This window comes from Aotus nancymaae, unplaced genomic scaffold (assembly GCF_030222135.1).
Source record: "Aotus nancymaae isolate 86718 unplaced genomic scaffold, 86718_ANA_hifiasm-v0.15.2.pri h1tg000030l, whole genome shotgun sequence".
NCBI lineage: Eukaryota > Metazoa > Chordata > Mammalia > Primates > Aotidae > Aotus > Aotus nancymaae.
The window spans coordinates 20735923-20751131 of NW_026988443.1; the positions used below are offsets into that span (position 1 = coordinate 20735923).

Here is a 15209-nt window from a genome sequence, read left to right on the forward strand (position 1 = left end):
GTACTGTAAAGAAGGTGTCTAAGGAGAGAAACTCCAGAAATGTAAGTAAGAGTTCTCTTGAATCTTTTGTTGAATTTTAAGCTCTGAATGCACAAGGCAAGACTCCAGGAGACAAAGGACATCTAGTAGGGATGAAGAAGCTACTGGATAACTGTGATCTGAACTGCCTGTGCTCACACAGGGCTGAGAGGCTCCAACCAGTGAGAATCAAAGGATGATTCAACACCCCAAGCATTTGGTAGAGAGAGTAAAAGGGTTATGCCTTAGACATAGGGCTAAGCTAGCCCTAGAACCACCACACAGAAGTTTTAAAAAAATTCTTGAATGAATTAAGAGATCCACAAGTAAATGTTACTTTCTGCTGGAACAAAACAGGACAAAACTGTAGAATGAAGGAGATATCAAAATCTAAACATTCTAAGAACTGAGCATCCATAAAGTTTAGCATACAATTTTACAAAAACGAAAACCTTACTAGATATGTGTGTTAGTCCATTCTTGCATTGCTATAAAGAAATATCTGACACTGGATAATTTACAAAGAAGAGGTTTAATGGGTTTACAGTTCTGCAAGATTTACAGGAAGCACAGTGCTGGCATTTGCTTGGTTCTAGGGAGGCCTCAGGAAGCTTACAATCATGATGGAAGGCAAAGACAGAGCAGGCACATCACATAGCCAGAGCAGAAGCAACAAAGGGTAGGAGGGAGAAGGAGTTACACACTTCTAAACAAGCAGATCTTGTGTGAATTCAGAGCAAGAGCTCACTTACTACCAAAGGTATGGCTCAAGCCATTTATAAAGGATCTGCCCCCATGATCCAAACACCTCCCACCAGGCCCCACCTCTAGCATTGGGGATTACAATTCAACATGAGATTTGGGTGGGGCCAAATATCCAAACTATATAAACATGCAAAGCAGATAAAATGAGATGCATATCTGTATTTATTGAAAAAAAAAATCAGTCAATAGATACAGACTCAGAAGGGTCAGAGAGGATAGAATTAAGAGACAAGAACTTAAAACAGCTCGTAATTCAAAGACTTAAAGAAAACAAGAATATAAAGAGGGAACAAATAGAACTTTTTAATTGAAAAATGAAGGCTATAAAAAGAACTACACTATTAGAATGGCTAAAATTCAAAACAATGACAATACCAAATACTGATGAGGATATGAAGCACCAGGAACTCTTATTCGTTGCTGATGGGAATGCAAAATGGTAGTCTTTGGAAGATAGTTGGATGGTTTCTTACAAAGCTGAACATAGGCTTATCATACCATCCAGCAATCACCCTCCCAGGTACTTTCTCAAATGAGATGAAAATGTATGCCCACACAAAACCCTGTACATGAATGTTTATAGAAGCTTTATTCATAGTTCCCAAATATTGGTCTTAACCAAGATATCTTTCAATATATGAACTGTGCTACATTCCTACAATGGAATGTTACTTAGCAATAAGAATAAATAAGCTATTAATCCACAAAAAGACATGAAGAAATCTTAAATGCATATTTCTAAGTGATAAAAAGTCAGTCTGAGTAGGCTAAATACTGTATGCTTTCAACTATATACGTTTTGGAAAAGGCAAAACTAGAGAGAGAGTAAAAATATCACTAGTTACCAGGGGATTGAGGGAAGGGAAAAAAGAAGGGATGGATATGAGGGGCCTGGGGATTTTAGGGCCAGTGAAACTATTCTATGTGACACTCTAATATGGACACATGATATTAGGCATGTGTCAAAACGCATTGAACTGTACAATAGGGAAAACTGTATGGGAGAGAGAGGAGACAGGGTATATGGGAATTCTGCATTTTCTGTGCAATTTTTCTGTTAATTTTAAAATGCTTTAAAAATAAATCTATTAATTTAAAAACAGCCAAATAGAAATTCTAAAACTGAAAATAGACTGACATTTTAAAATCCATTGAATAAGTTGCAAATTAGACCTTACAGAAAAAAATCAGTAGATTTATAGATTTAAAAAAAGTATCTGGATTGGAACACAGAGGGATAAAAAGGCTAAATAAAATAAACAATCCCAATCATGAGACAGTGTCAAGTAGTCTCATACATATGAAAGTAGAGTCTCAAAATGAAGAGACAAAGATTGTGGTAGAAAAAGAATATTTAGCAATGACTGAAAATTGTCCAAATTTGCCAACAAACATCAACTTGCAGATTTAAGAAGTTCCATACACCTCAAAAATGGTAAATAAAGAAAACTACACTGAGACTTATGACCAAATTCTGAGAAACTAAAGTTTAAAATCTTAAATGCAGCCAGAGAAGACATACAACACACAGGAGAAAAAAAATGAAAACAAAAACAAAATCACTGACTTTTCACCAGAAGTAACGCAATCCAGAAAATAGAACACCTCTAAAGTGCTAAAATAAGAAGATTGTTACTCTAAAATTCTGTATTCAGAAAAAAATACCCTTCAAGATGATGGCAAATTTAGAAATTCTTAGACAAATCTAAAAAAAATGTATAGCTAAAAAATCGACATTATAAGCAGCTTTGAAGGAAGTTCTTCAGGGAAAAGGAGAATGTGTAAATCTGACTTTCTATCTTGTATCAAAGGGATGATGTATACCACACATAGAAAACATCTGGGTAAACATAAAAGACTTTTTCTGTCATTTCTTCATATTTTAAAAAATGATTAAATATTTAAAGCAAAGAAGTGACAATGTATTTTGGGATTATAACATCTGTAGAAGTAAAATGCAAGAATATAACAGCATAAAGGCAATAGGATGAAATAGCACTACACTGCTGTATGCTTCTTACATTAAATGTGAAGCGGTATAATATTACTTAAAGGTACATTGCTGTAAGTTAAGGATGTATACTGTAAAACTTAGACTAGAGATTTATTTACTATGTCAATAGAGGAGGTACAATGGATTCCTGGAAAATGTTCAATTAATCCAAAAAGAAGTAGAAAAAGAAGAAAAAAAAAGTCATAAATCCAACTACACCAATAATTAAATTAAAATGTCTTGATAGGAATGAGTAGATCTATGCATTTTACTGTATTTAAGTTAAACCTCTGTTTTATAAACTCTTAATTTTTATTTGTAGATTTATCTGAGGAATGTAGTTTAGTTTAACATTCAAATATTAATAATATTTGACACATCAATAAAGGAGAGGAACTATGATAATCTCAACAGGTATAGAAAAAGCATTTGATAAAACTTAACATCCATTCATGGTTTAGGAAGAAAAATGTGCAAACTAGAAAGAGAAATAACTTCCTTACATTTACTAAATATTATCTATGAAAACTGTACAACTAATATTCTACTTAATGCATTCCTACTTAGAATGGAAAAAGGTGGGGATGTCTACTCTTCTATTGCCACTTCTATTTAGAATTGAACTGGAGGCTCTGGGCAGTTTAATAAGAAAAGGAAAAAAATGAAGGGCACAGAGAATGAATTTAAAGCAGTGATGCTACCTTTATTTGCATAGTCTACAGAGCAAATTCCAGTAAATCTAAAACAAACAATCTGTAGCACTAGTAACTAAATGCATCAATGTTGAGGATACATAGACCTAAATATAAAAGCTAAAACTATAAAACATTTAGGAAAAAAATATTTTTTTTAATATTTTTGTGAACCTGGCCTAGATAATATTGCTTACAATATAGAAAGCTATAACCATAAAAAATTAGTTGGATTTATCAATTTTAAAAAATGACTTATGCTTGTCAAAAGATGCTGTTAAGATAATTAATAGGTAAGCCATAAAGAAAACTATTCATAACACATCTCTGACAAAAGATATGTAGAAGACAATGTTCTACATATATATGCATATATACATTATATGGAAAAGATAGATATTTTCTAAGTATATGTGTATTACTCCATTTTCATACCACTACAAAGAACTACCTGAGACTGGGTAATTTATAAAGAAGAGGTTTAATTGACTCAGAGTTCCACATGGCTGGGGAGGCCTCAGGAAACTTATAATCATGGCAGAATACAAAGGAGAAGCAAGTACCTTCTTCACAAGGCAGCAAGAAAGAGATAGTGAGGGGGGAAATAGCCACACCTTTAAACCATCAGATCTCCTGAGAAGTCCCTCACTATCATGAGAACTGCAGGTGGGAAATCCGCCCCCATGATTCAATCAGCTCCCACCAGGTTCCTCCCCTGATATGTGGGGATTACAATTCAACATGAGATTTGAGTGGGGACATAGAGTCAAACCATATTAATATATATATATATACACAATATATTGTAATAGATACATAATACATATATACATACATAATCTTTTGCAACCAAATAATAAAAACAAATAATACAATAAAGGTAATAAAGAACAGGCAAAAGATTTGAACAGACATTTACAAAAGAAAGCATACACATTTATAACTTTGCTCAACTTCAGTCACCAAGGAATAGCAAATTAAAACTACAATGACACACCGATAGGATGGCTAAAATGAACCCCCAAAATTTGTGAAGATGTGAAACACTCAGAACTCCTGTGTCTTGCTAGTGATTGTAAAATATCACAACCACTCAGGAAAGAGTTCTGGTAGTTTCTTTTCAAGTTTAACATATATTTAGTCTGCAACCAGCAATTCCACTCCAAGGTATTCACCTACAAAAAAATGAAAGCAAATATCCACAAAAAGCATTACGTATCAATAGAAGATTTATTCACAACAATCAAAAACTGGTAGCAGCCCAAGTGCCAATCAAAAGATGAAAGGAAAAACAAACTATGGAATATTCATGCAGTGGAATAATACTCAGCAATGAAAATGAACAAAACACTGACAAAACAAAAATATGATACTAGGTAAAAGCCATTCACACCAGGGTATACACTTCTTGGTTCCCTTTACAGGAATTTCTAGGACAGGCAAAACTAAACTACTGTTCTGATTTCTATCACCGAAGATATTTCTGTGGAGGTGAAGGAATGACTAGGAAGACACACAAGGAAGCTTTTTGGGGTTAGTGAAATGCCTTGATAGGAGTGTTGTTTACATGGGTATGTATGTTTGTCAAACAGGTTGACCTATATGCTTAATATCTGTGCATTTCACTGGATTTCAGTTAAACCACAGTTTTACAAAATCTTAGGTTCTATTTGTAGAAACCGATGAGGTCATTTTAAAATGGAAAAAGAAATGCAGAGAAGCTAGAAAAGCTAAGCGATCTTGAGAAAGAGTAAAATTGATAAGGACTTTCACCGCCAGATTTCAAAACTTACTATAAAACTATGATAATCAAGAAGCTGTTGTTTTGGTGATGAAAGATACATAGATCCGTAGAGAAGAATAGAGTCCAGAATGATACATACTTACATAACCAATTGATTTCTGGCCAAGGAAACTAAGCGATTCAATGGGGGAATGGATTGTTTTAGCAATAAATGGCACTAGAACAGATAGCTATTTATAAAAGGAAAAACACTACCATGCTGCGTCTCACATCATACACAAAAACTAATTCCACATGGATCATACCTATTAGCATAAAAGCTAAAAACAATAAAACTGCCAGAAGAAACCACAGAAGAATATATTTGCAACCTTGAGGTAGATGTATTTTTAGACAGGAATGAGAAAATGTTAATCATAAGAGGAAATTTTGATAAATTAGATTTTTATCAAATTTAAAAATCTTTATGAAAAGACATTAACAAAATAGATAAGACAGACTATGTGAAACGATTTGTAAAATCTCTATATGACAAGCCCTTAAACAAATATATAAAGAATTTCTCAAACTTCAATCATTTTTATTTAAAAATTCATTTTGTTAGGGAAAACTGATTTTTTTTTAATTCAATAGCTTTTGTGGTACAAGTGGTTTTTTGTTACATGAACAAAATACACAATGATGAAGTCTGAGATTTTAGTGCACCTGTTATCCCAAGTACTGTACATAGTATACAATATATAGTTTTTTATCCCTAACCCCCATCCTCCCCTCTTTTGAGTTTACAATGTCCATTATACCACTCTGTATACCTTTGCATACCCATATCTTAGCTCCCACTTATAAGTCAAATGTAAGGTATTTGGTTTTCCATTCCTGAGTTACTTCATTTAGAATGAAGGCCCCTAGTTCTACCCAAGTTGCTGCAAAATATGTTATTTCCTTCCTTTTTATGGCTAAGTAGTATTCCATGGTGTACACATACCACATTTTCTTTATCCACTCATTGTTGATGAGTACTTAACGTTGATTCCATATCTTTGCAATTGTGAATTGTGCTGCAAGAAACACATCTGCAGGTATCTTTTTTATATAATGACTTCTTTACTTTTGGGTAGGTACCTAGTAGTAGGACTGCCGTATTGAATGGTAGGTCTACTTTTAGTTATCTGAGAAATCTCCACACCATTTTTCATAGAGGTTGTACTAATTCACATTCCCCCAGCAGTGCACAAAGTATTCCCTTTTCACCACATCCATGCCAACATCTATTGTTTGACTTTTTAATAATGGCCATTATGGCTGGGGTAAGGTGACATCTCATTATGGTTTTATATGCATTTCCCTGATAATTAGTGATAAGAGCATTTTTTCAAATATGTTTGTTGGCCATTTGTGTATCTTCTTTTGAGAAGTATCTATTCATGTTATTTGCCCACTTTTTGATGGGATTAGTTTTTTCCTTGCTGATTTGAGTTCCTTGTAGATTCTGGATATTAGTCCTTTATCAGATGAATAGTTTGCAAATATTTTCTCCCATTCTGTGGGCTGTTTATTCTGATTATTTCTTCTGCCATGCAGAAGCTTTGTAGTTCAATTAGGTACTATTGATTTATTTCTGTTTTTGTTGCATGTCTTTAGGGTCTTAGTCATAAGTTCTTTGCCTAGGCCAATGTTCAGCAGAGTTTTTCCTAGGTTTGCTTCCAGAATTTTTATGGTTTCAGGTCTTAGATTTAAGTCTTTAATCCATCTTGAGTTGATTTTAATATAGGTTGAGAGATAGGAATCCAGATTCATTATTCTACATATGGTTATCCAAAAAAACTCAATTTTTAAAATGAGTAAAAAGACTTGAACAGGCAGTTCACAAAACAAGTTGTATGAATGGCCGATAAGAACATGAAAAGGGGACTCAGTAGCCCTAGTATCAGGGAAATGCAAATTAAAACAAAAACGAGATATAATCCTATATAGACACACTGAAATGGTTGACATTTGAAAGACTAACAATGCCCACAGTTGGTAAGGATATGGAACAATAGGAACTCTCCTACATTAATGTCAGGAGTGTAAAACTCTGTAATCACTTTGGAAATCTGTCCAGCAGTTTCCCATAACACCCTATAACCCAGCAATTCCACTGCTATGTATTTACCCAAGAGAAATGAAAACATACAGGCAGAGTAAGAATTATAAAATATTCATAGCAGCCTTATTCATAATAGCCAAAAACTGGAAATAACCCAAATGTCCTTCAACAAGTGAATAGATAAACAACTGAGTTATAAACACACAAAAGAATTCTCAGTAAACAGGAATGAAACACTTAATACGTGCAACAACAGGAATGAACCTCAAAGACACTGTGTTGAAAAAAAGCCAGATACAAAAGAATACATCCTGTACAATTCAATTTATATGGAGTTCTACAACAGGCAAAATTAATTTCTATTGAAAGAAATTAGAGCAGCGTTTTCCTGAGGGCCAGGGGGATGGGGGACAGAATGGATTAGAAGAGGCAGGAGGAATATTTCAGGGATGAAGGAAATGTTTTGTGTCTTGACAGGGATGTGGGTTATGCAGCTGCATGCATTTGTGAAAACTCATTAAATTTGACTCTTAAGATCTGTGCATTTCACTGTATATTATTTATATGTCAATTAAAAAACAAGGATTTAACATTTTTAAAAGGAGAAATGGGGAAAATAAAACATGTACAAAAGCCTGAGAAAATATCGGGAGGCAGTTAAGCAGTGATTAATAGCAGGTAGTCATCAATGAAGGGCACCAAATCATATTGAAATATTTGTATTCTTTAAAAATTTGTGGCTGGTTGCAGTGGCTCATGCCTATAATCCTAGCACTTTGGGAGGCCTTAGGAGGGTCACATGAGGCCAGGAGTTTCCAACCAGCCTGGGCAAAACAGTGAGACACCATCTCTGCCAAAAAAAATAATAATAATTAAATTAAATTACCTAGGAATGGTGGCATGCACCTATTATCCTAGTTACTTGAGAAGCTGAGGTAGGAGGATCACTTGAGCCCAGGAGTTCATGGCTGCAGTGAACTATGATTGTGCCACTGCACTTCAGCCTGGACAACTGAGTGAGACTCTCTTAAAAAATAAAAAATAAAATTGTTTTTTAAAATGATTTATTTTCCAGTGTTATCTACGATTGCTGTAAGTAATTCCTCCTCCCCCTCCTGTTGAAGCATGCTTACTTGGAGAAACATGCTAAATTTCTAGTAAGTTTACAACGGTGCCCTTAAGTATATACAGTTGGTTGGTCAAACCATAAGGCTGTAATCTGGTCTTTACCACTTACCAAACGGCACCGTCACCTACGTGAGGTCCAGGTAGCCAAGAATAAGTAAGCACCTGTATCACTCCTTTCTCACGCTGCTATAAAGAACTTTCCAAGACTGGGTAATTTATAAAGGAAAGAGGTTTACTTGACTCACAGTTCTCTATGGCTGGGGAGGCCTCAGGAAACTTGCAGCCATGGCAGAAGGCAAAGGGGAAGCAAGCACCTTCTTCCAAGATGACGGGAGAGAGAACGAAGGCTGAAGGAACTACTACACATTTATCAAACCATCAGATCTCGTGAGAACTCACTCACTATTATGAGAACACAATGAGGGAAACTGCCCCCATGATTCAATTACTTCCACCTGGTCTTTCCCTTGACACCTGGGGACTATGAAGATTACAATTTGAGAGGAGATTTTAGGTGGGGACACAGCCAAACCATATTAGCACCTGAAGGTTGAGCTGCCAGATGTGAAATGAAACAATGAATGTGATCACAGTATAGATCATTCTCAATTACCCCTCAGCCTTTTCAGTGTTTATCTCAAGAAGTGCGTCTTTTGTATGCCTTGGGCTCTAGTTTTCCTGAAACCATTTTCAGATGCTTTAAATATACACGATATACCAAGAGATATTGAAGAAGCTTTCATCAACTTTCTAGGTGGATGACAAATTTAATCTAATTGTAGATCATCCATTCAAAAATAAATAAGCAGAACGCCAGATAGTTTAAATGTAGAGTAAATCATTTTTCTTGGTGTTGAGAGGAGTGGTGTCATCTTTCCCCCACCTTCCTCCTTGGGTCTGGAAATTACCCAAACGAGGTAATAAAGAGGTCATCTGCTGAGGGTGCTCAATTCAGACATGAGACAAATCATTTTTGTATGGTAACTTCCCAGATACTTACCATGAGGAGGCCCATATTGGCAAAGTGAGATGCTGACTGGTCTCTAAGATATTCCATTCGGAAGGGTCTGAAGTGTGAGTCCACGTTCATTTCTTACTCAGAGTGCAGCTGATGGATTGAGTGCCATACGTGATTAGAAGTGGTTGGGTGGCCAAGTAACAAATAAGAGTCATCCTGTTTAAGGAGAGAATTAAGTGAGTGTTCAGGCCTGGGTTTTCTCTTGGAAACTACAAGAGGTTAGTCCCATGCGTTTACTTCAAACACCTACACCTGATGGAAAGCTGGAGCAAGTTAAATAGAGCAGATGAGTCACACCTGAATCCTTCCCACTCCCATCTTCCTGAAGGACGTAGACCTCTCACCACCCCAAGTGTGACCATGAGTCAGCAGCATGAGCACTGCCCGGGAGCTTGTTAGCAATTCCAAATCTCAGACCCCTCCCCAGACCTACAGAAACAGAGTCTGCACTTTTACAAAATCTCCATGTCATTCAATGCACATTGATATTCGAGAAATACTAGTGGGAGTTAATTTGCTTTAAGAAACACGTAGATAGCATTTATTGTGTGTTCCACATGTTTTACGAATATTAACTGATTTAGCCCTCATAGCAATCTTCTTATGTAGGTATTTTTGTCTTCTCCATTTTATCTCCATTTCAGTGAAGAGAAACGTAGGGCTCAGAGAAGCTAAACGAGTTACCTAAGGTCACACAGCTGGTAAGTGGCAGAGTTGTGATTTAAAGTCCAGAAACCTAGCTCCATTTTCCACACCTTTGCCACTCCATAATGTTGTTTAACAATAACATCTTGTTTAAATGATTCCAGGGAAAAATGAAAGATGTTTTGTACATTTGGGGGGAATCCATTTATGCATCTGGCCAGTTAATTCTACTGTGATTTAATAATGAATTTTAACATACTTTTTCTACCCTAAAAGGTGCAAGATTGAGGTTGCACTTATTTTAAGTGCTCTCCCTCAAAGACTCCAAAGATGTTTCTCCTATATTCTGTAAAATGGCAGGCTTGCTTAGTTTTCCCATTGAGAGTTAGTGAACTTGCACACATTATCGACTAGGCCTACTATTCTTGTATACCCATCTTTACAAACCTGGAAAGGTTGCTTGAACCAATAACATAATGACAGGAAATGATTGAATCCACAATATGGAAAGCATTAAAATAATTTAGCATATGATTTATATAAACAAGTATGCATCAAACAACAAATAGCCAGAACACTATTGTACATTTCTGGTATTAATTCAAATTTCTCCCCACCAAATAATTAGGAAAACGCTCAGGTACCTGTAGCATAGGTAAATAATTCTGAAATAGTATCAAGATGTCCATGTCTCTGATTATTCCATGTCTCAGAGGAGTGCATAGCAGACCAGTTACTTCCTGTTACTCTTTCCATTAATCTAAATAAATAAATTTATTAAACATTTTGGTGTGGGATTTGCAAAATGCACACAATATCTGTCTGGATTGAATTCTCTATGATTCTCTGCAGTAGAGGATTCTAAGAGGCCAGGCTGACTTCTGGCACCACTGCACACAACTCTTAGGAAGTGTGCTACGTGAAAAACCACCCCTTGTTATGTAGGAAGGCTATTCCTGCTAGACTTTTTTCCTGTGTTACTGTATCAAATGTCCCCTAGGTATTGTAGTTGTTTACATTTCCTATTCCTTTATGTTAGGGAAAAAGGCTTAAGTAGTATCTTGTTTTGTTTTGTTTGAGACTGAGTCTTGCTCTCCCAACCAGGCTGAAGTGCAATGGCATGATCTTGGCTCACTGCAACCTCCACCTCCCAGGTTCAAGCAATTCTCCTGTCTCAGCCTCCTGAATAGCTGGAATTACAGACACATGCCATCACACCTGGCTAATTTTTTTTTGTATTTTTAGTAGAGGCAGCGTTTCACTATGTTGGTCACGCTGGTCTCAAACTCCTGACCTCGTGATCCACCCGTCTCGGCCTCCCAAAGTGCTGGGATTACAGGCATGAGCCACTGCGCCCGGCTTAAATAGTATTTTTGATTGACTAGAGTATTCCCTAGAAAGCCTATTTGTTCTTATCTGAATTATGACCATAACCAATGGCCTTACTCCCAAGTACCTTTTCATTTTCAAACTGGTATTTACATGGATAGCACCTAAAATTCTCTGAAACATGTTTTCTGGGAGGCAGTCTGGTATAAATCAATGATTTAAAACTTTGCCTGCCTATTAGAATGGCCTGGAGTACATTTTAAAAATACCAATGTCCAGACTCCACCCTTGAGATTCTCATTTGATTAGCCTAGAGTGAAGCCTGAACTCTGAATTTCTAAAACAGCCATGGCTGCTTAAGGATTAAATGCAATACTGAAGGTGAGGCACTAAACACAGTGATTGGCACAGCTATCGACTTGACAAATGCCAATTGTTCTTTGTCACCTGTGCCCTCCCAGTTTCTGCTGAGGCAAAGGGAATGCCTAAAATATGGTTCTACTTCGGTGGCAGCAAGGTCAGCAAAGCTCATTGGAGCAACTCATTAGAGTAGAAATGATAGCAAAGGGAGCAGTAGCCAGTCACTGACAGGACTGTGACACAGAAGGATTTCGTTTTAATGCAGGGCAAAAGGTCAGGAGAGTGAAGGAAGAAAAAGTCAAATTTAGTAAAATACAATCACCTGGCAACTTTAAAAGGGATCATTGCCAACACTGCTGTCACTGCATGGACATTTTACTCAGAAACATTGGGGGGTTGAGGAGGAGAAAAATAGGCTCCATTTAGCTTATTATCCGGATTTAAATAGAAAGGTCGAATCTGAAGTTTTGGGCCAAAAAAGAGTTGCTAATGGAAGTTAAGGAACCTTCTTGGGAGGAAGATATGAGCCACAGATTTTCTCAAGTCTTAGCCAATACCCTCTTTGCTCTGTACCTCTTTTAGGGCAAAAACAACAAGAACTAAAACCACAGGGAATTACCATATGACAAGCAACTTCATTACTTTATATACTTTCAATAATAAACACAGGTAAATATTCATTCATTTGTTCAACATATATTTAATGAGCACCTACTAAGTGCCAGGCCCTGTGCAAAGAATACGCTGATTTCAAAAACAAACCCCATTTAAAAAGTGGGCAAATGACATGAGCAGATACTTTTCAAAAGAAGACATACGTGTGGCCAATAAGCAATTGAAAAAATGCTCAACATCACTATTCATTAGATAAATGCAAATCAAAGCCACAATGAGACACCATCTCACACCAGTCAGAATGGCTATTATAAAAAGTCAAAAATAACAGATGTTGGCAAGATTGGAGAGAAAAGGGAATGCTTAAACACTGCTCACGAGAATGTAAATTCATTCAGCCACTATGGAAAACAGTGTGGCTATTTCTCAAAGAACTTAAAACAGAAGTACCATTCCTCCCAGCAAGCTCATTATTGAGTATATCCCCAAAGCAATATAAATCATTCTATCATAAAGACACATGCACGTGTATGTTTATTGCAGCACTGTTCACAATATCAAAGTCATGGAATTAACCTAAATGCCCATCAACAGTAGACTGGATAAAGAAAATGTGATATATATACACCATAGAATACTACACAGCCATAAAAAAGACTGAGATTACGTCCCTTGCAGCAACACGGATGGAGCTGGAGGCCATACTCCTAAGTGAACTAACACAGGAACAGAAAACCAAATTCTGCATGTTCTCACTTTATAACTTGGAGCTAAACACTGAGTACACATAGGCATGAAGATGGAAACAAAAGATAGCAATGCCTACTTGAGGGTAGAGAATGGAAGGAGGGTGAAGATCAAAGAGCTACCTATCAGGTACTATGCTTATTACCTGGGTGATGAAATCATCTGTACACCAAACCCCATGACACATAATTAACCTATACAACAAACATGCACAGGTACCCCTGAACCTAAAAATAAAGTCAAAAAAAGAGAATACTCTGGTTTTGTTAAGTGTTACTTAGCTTCGTGAAGCTAAGTAATCTGTCTAAGAGAAGAAAATTACAGAGCTGGATCCTAATCTTAGTTCTGACTCCAAATAACATTTAGAAATAAGAAGGTCACCAATAGCTGGGGAATTCAGAAGATGTGATATCCCTGGTTTGAAGATCTTACCTCAAACTTCTGCTCCACCCTTCCTCTCCAGCAATCTCGGTAAACTTTCTTCTGTCTTCATATTGAACTTCAAGTGCCAGTTTGTGTATCCCCTTCTTCTAGAAGCCTTTCCCAACCCCATATGAGTTGGCTCTCTATTTGGAGACCTCTGGCAGCTTGTGCATGCATCTGTCATGGCAAAATTACACTGCATTACAACTATTTACTTGTTTGTCTTCCCCACTAAACCAGGAGATCCCCACAGACAGAGTTTACTCATGATTCATTTTGTATCCATAGGACCTGGCATAATGCTTGATTCTGGGTGCTGGAGACACACTAGTGAACAAGCAGATATAAGACTAGACAATACAGAATACAGCTTTGTCTTCACAGAGTTAGGAGTCAGGATACAAGAAAGTGAGGAATAAAGGCAAGGAGAGAGGAGGAGGAATGAGAAAGGGAGAGAAGGAGGAAAGAAAGAAAAGAAAAGGAGGGCAACGCAGGATGGGGCGGGGCAAGGCAAGGTGAGTCAGAAAGGGGAAGGGAAAGGGAAGGAAGTGTGGAGACAGGATTTCAGTGAAGTCTGAGCTGGATATGATATTTGAATCAACAAGGCAGGGACTGAATGAATGCTCACTTTCCCTTGCTGGGAAATCAGTTCAAGAAAAATCACAAGGAAAGGAATGTGTGGAGAGCCCATTAGGGTTACTGCCTGGCTGGGAGGGAAGGTTTCAGACTCAGCTGAGAAGGAGTTAAGAGTTTAAGGTCTGAGGATGTCTTGCAAGATTGGCAAGCATCCAGCAAAGGGACAGTTATCAGCTGAGCACCTACTATGAGCCAGGTGTTCCACTCACAGAGTGAATTAGACCAGCCCCAGCCCTGTTGTCAGAGCTCACAGTCCCACAGAATAAACCTGTTGTAAGAGACAAAATGGAATCAATTAGGGTTCTCGCCCAAGGAGTGATGCAATTTAAGTAGAGTTTGAGGACACTTTATCTTGTTCAAAGTGAAAGAGAAAAGGAAGAAAGGGGGAGAGGGGAGAGAATAGGAAGAAAAGAAGGGTAGAAAATGATAAGAAGCACAAATGAGGCTCCTAGCTCTGTGAAGGCAAAGCTGTATTCTGTATTGTCCAGTCTTACGTCTGTCTGTTCACCAGTGTCCCCAGCACTCAGAACAGCACCTGGCCAAGGCAAGGACTTAAGAAATATTTATGGTATGGCATGAGATGATATCAAATGGGATGGGATAGGATATGTGGGGTGGAATGGGATGGGATAGGATGGGATGAGATGGAATAGGATGAGACAGGATGGAATGGGATGAGATGGAATAGGATGAGACAGGATGGGATGGGATGAGATGGAATAGGATGAGACAGGATGGGATGGGATAGGCTGGAATGAGACAGCATGGGATGGAATCGGATGGGATGGGATGGGATGAGATGGAATAGAATGAGATGGGGTGGGATGGGATGTGATGGGATGACATTGGGTGGGATGGGGGTGGGATGGCATGAGATGGAATAGGATGAGACGGGGTGGGATGGGATGGGATGGGATGGCATGAAATGGAATAGGATGAGATGGGATGGGATGAGATGGAATAGGATGAGATGGGGTGAGATGAGGTGGGATGGGATGGGATGGGAT

The 15209-nt window shown here is 37.4% G+C and overlaps 1 long non-coding RNA gene across 1 annotated transcript in view; it reads right to left on the reverse strand.

The window, feature by feature from the left end:
• The window catches only part of LOC135277204 (uncharacterized), a 322445-nt gene extending 308786 nt beyond the window's left edge, over positions 1-13659 (reverse strand). The window contains exon 1 of the long non-coding RNA XR_010344781.1: positions 13576-13659. This is a non-coding gene — a long non-coding RNA (uncharacterized LOC135277204). The remainder of the gene's footprint in view (positions 1-13575) is intronic.
• Between the last annotated feature and the right edge of the window lie 1550 nt (positions 13660-15209).